The sequence below is a fragment of the Ursus maritimus genome, unplaced genomic scaffold, assembly GCF_017311325.1.
Source record: "Ursus maritimus isolate PB19 unplaced genomic scaffold, ASM1731132v1 scaffold_13, whole genome shotgun sequence".
NCBI lineage: Eukaryota > Metazoa > Chordata > Mammalia > Carnivora > Ursidae > Ursus > Ursus maritimus.
The window spans coordinates 43,507,341-43,511,435 of record NW_024423675.1 but is presented as its reverse complement, the minus strand read 5'-3'; positions in this window follow the sequence as shown (position 1 = coordinate 43,511,435).

The following is a 4,095-nucleotide window of genomic DNA, read 5'->3' as shown; positions in this document are numbered from 1 at the left end:
TTTTTTTTTTTTTTTAAGGTTTTATTTATTTATTTGACAGAGAGGCAGAGGGGAGAGAAAGGACAAGCAGGGGGAGCAGCAAAGGAAGAGGGAGAACTAGACTTTCCACTGAGCAGGGAGCCTGACTCGGGGCTTGATCCCAGGACCCTGGGATCATGACCTGAGCCAAAGGCAGACCCTTAACTGACTGAGCCACCCAGGCGCCCCAAGTGCATATCCTTTTTGTAACAAATTCAGTGAATAAGATATTTATAAGATAATTATTATTAAGGCATTTTTTAATGGAGAAAGCAATGGACTGAATGTCGGGACTCTGCTTTGTGTTTTGAGGCACATTGCTTTACCTTTTGGTACTCTATTTTCTCAACTGCAAAATAAGTATGATGGATTCTGATCCTTTTTATCTCTTAATATTTGCACTCTGAGACTTCCTATAAAGAAAGGTGATTATAGTTGAAGGGTTTTTTTTTTTTTTTATTCAAACTAAGACCACCAGGGGGTGGCCAGGCTTTATCCCAAAACCTGGATTCACTATTTCACTGACAACAGTAACATTTTCTTTTAGTAGTGAGTTCAGGTAGCATCACAATCCAAAGCTGAATTCAGAAAGTAAACGTTGCTGAAAATCACACTCCTCAAGAAGAAGAAAGATAATGGTGCCACAAAATTAAAAGAGAAATAAAAGGACCTCGAATTGGTTTTCTTTAAAATCTTACCACTTGTTTATAAGATCTTCATCCAAAGGCTAAGAATATGCAGAAGTTTTCTTGCATGTATGGTTTATAGTTGAAAAAAATTAACACACGCACATGGCTAAAAATTATTCAGAGCACACAGTGAGAAGTAGGTCTCCTTCTCACTCCAGACTTTTTAATTTTTCAGTTCCCCACCTCAGAGAGAATATATTGTGTACTGAAAAAAAGCAAAGTGCAGAACAATGCTTAGAATTAGCCACCATTTGTGTTTTCAAAATATGCGTATATGTCCTGCTCTTAAATTCATAGAATATCTCTAGAAAGAAATGCAAGGAGACTGGTAATAGTGGTTGCCACTGGGAAGAAAAATGGAGACACCAAGACACAAGATACAATCAAGACTTACTAGTCAGTATGTGTGTGTGTGTGTGTGTGTGTGTGTGTGTGTGTATTTTAACCTTTTAGATTTATACCATATACAACTATCAGTTAAAAAGCTCTACAGTGTATCTTGGAGATCATTCCATATCCACACATAGTTCTGTCTCAAGCTTTTTAATGATACAGAGGATTCTTAATCTACTTGAAATTACGTATATTCAGCTTTACCCAAAATAATATTGCTGAGAACAGGCTTTGGAACTAAGTAGATCGGGATTGAAATCCAGGCTTCGTTACCAACTATGAGTACAACTATGGGCAAGTTACTTTACTTTCATTTCCTTCTCTGTAAGTGGATATAATAATAGTCTTCAGGGCTGTTGTGAGGATTTACTGAGCAAATTATGCAGAGGGCCTAGTATTATGCCAGGCACAGAGTAAGTGCTCAGTGAATTTAGATTTCTTTCTCTGTTGGCTTATTGAAAAAAACTGATTAAATGACTAAAATAGAAAAACAAAAGTGTGTTTTTATTGTCATTATTAATTATAATTGTCTCTGTTGTTTCTAATAGACTTCTGCTCTCAAGAAATAGATACTGAAGAGTGAGTGTTAAACTAAATGTGTACCCTTTGAAAGGAAGCTAGTCTTTTCTCTCTCAGGCAGTTAAATAAGGAAAATGAAAGAGCATGGAGCAATTATCCAGTCTTATTGTCAGCTAGGCGATACACTTTGAATAAGTTAGGTCCCAAATGAGGGAGCTATTTGAGACTTTAAACTGACGTATAGCATATGTAGCTTATCAACGATGTCGCCACAATGATCAAGACATGATTGTAGAACGCTGCGCTTCCTGTTACTATTCGTGATATGTAGTCTGAATCGTGTTCTTCCCTCCCCGAATGTATGTGTTGAAGCCTCAACCTGTATTTGGAGACAGCGCCTTGAGGGAGGTAATTAAGTTTAAACGAAGTCATAAAGGTGGGGCCCTAATCCAATTCAATTGGAGTCCTTATAAGAAGAGGAAGAGACACCAGAGCTCTCTCTCTTTCTGGTGCATACACAGAGGAAAGGCCATGTGAGGGTGCAGCAAGAAGGTGACTGTCTCCGAGCCAAAAAGAGACCTCTCCCAGAAGGAATTTACTGGCACCTGCTTCTTGGACTTCCAGCTACCACAACTATGAGAAAACAAATGTCTGCTGTTGGAGCCGCCCCATCATAGGTATTTTGTTATGGCAGCCTGAGTTGACTAATACACTACTGAAGGAATTTCTTCTTTGTCAGGACAACTAGAAAACGTGCTGTTGCCGTGTTGATATATATGCCTGTCTTCAATCAAAATTGTTTCTAAGACAAAAAAAAAAAACAAGACTCAAAACCAAAACACACAGACAGTACAAATTCGGAAACTTTCAAGAAGTTAGTGATTACTCCAGCAGTGAAATGCCTGCTGTGATGGTCAATTTTAATCACCTTCATTTTACAAATTAGCAAACTGAGGCCAAAAGAAAGGAAGTCAGCTCCTCACAACTGACCGGAACTGAGTTTAACCGGGTGCCCAGGGCTCTTGCCATTATACCTGCTGCTTTAGAGCCGCACGTCTTGTCCATTCCCGGGGCTTCTGGGCGTGGCAAAGAGGAGCGGGGGACAGCTGACTGCAGTCTCACGCCCTGCCATACCACCAAGGGGTCAAGGATTTAGGGACACCCACTATCTTCCCAAAACAGGACGCCACAGAGAAGGGGTTTTTTTGTTCTTCTCTTATTTAGGAGATCAGTAGAAATCTTTTTGATTTCAATTATAAAGACGTTAAGGAATTTGCAGATTATCTTGAGAACCAGGAATAGTGCATTTTACTCAATAATTTTATTCAGAACTTGCACTCTGTAAACAATAACTGTCTAGCTGAGATAATCAGCACTCTAAAAATTTATAGATGGGTAGAAATTTAATATTTAAAATTAGGGTTATAGATACGAGTTTTTAAAAAGCATTTGCAACAACCCCAAAAGTACTACATATATGTGATAATTCCCCATGTCATGCTTTAAAATTTCTCCTTATAAATCTATCATCTATCTATCATCATCCACTTATATATAGATACACACACATCATATTGAAGATTAAGATATCTGTGACTAAGGGGCACCTGGGTGGCACAGCGGTTAAGCATCTGCCTTCGGCTCAGGGCGTGATCCCGGCGTTATGGGATCGAGCCCCACATCAGGCTCCTCAGCTATGAGCCTGCTTCTTCCTCTCCCACTCCCCCTGCTTGTATTCCCCCTCTCGCTGGCTGTCTCTATCTCTGTCGAATAAATAAATAAAATCTTAAAAAAAAAAAGATATCTGTGACTAAGACTGCTGCTTATCCAATATCCATTTTCTCCTTCTTCCGTGGTACTAAAACCCCTACATTAATGGTTACATATATGTGCCCAGCTTTAAAGCTACAGTTTCCAGCCTCCCTGATGGATATCCTTTCTCCAAGTGGACATAATTGGATGAAGATTCTAGGAAAGCTATTTTAAAACAGCTGACTAGCAATCAGGAATTCCTCTCTTTCCTGCTGCCTGAAATATGGGCGTGATGGTTGGATTACAACAGCCATTTTCGAATCATGAGGTGACCATGACGATAGAACCCATGAGATAGGGATAAGAAAGGAGAAATAGTGAAGGAGTTTGATCTTGGGTGACAGTGGAGCCACCAACGAAGTCCAAAACCAGCTAAATCTGGACTTATTTTACAGGAGAGAAAAATGTATATCTTTTTTGAGCTTCAATAATTTTAGATTTTTATATATCTACTAACTGGAGTATATGTTCCATAAGGGCAGGAATCTTTGCCTGTTATGTTCACTGGTATATCCAAGGGGCCTGAAATAGCCATTCAAGAAATATTATTGTTGAATGAATGCCACATAATACAAACCTAAAGTCTCACTGTATGTTTTGTAATACTGCAAAGGGTAAGCTGAGAAAATTCTGGAGTTTTTGCAATGCTAAACAGAGATTAGCA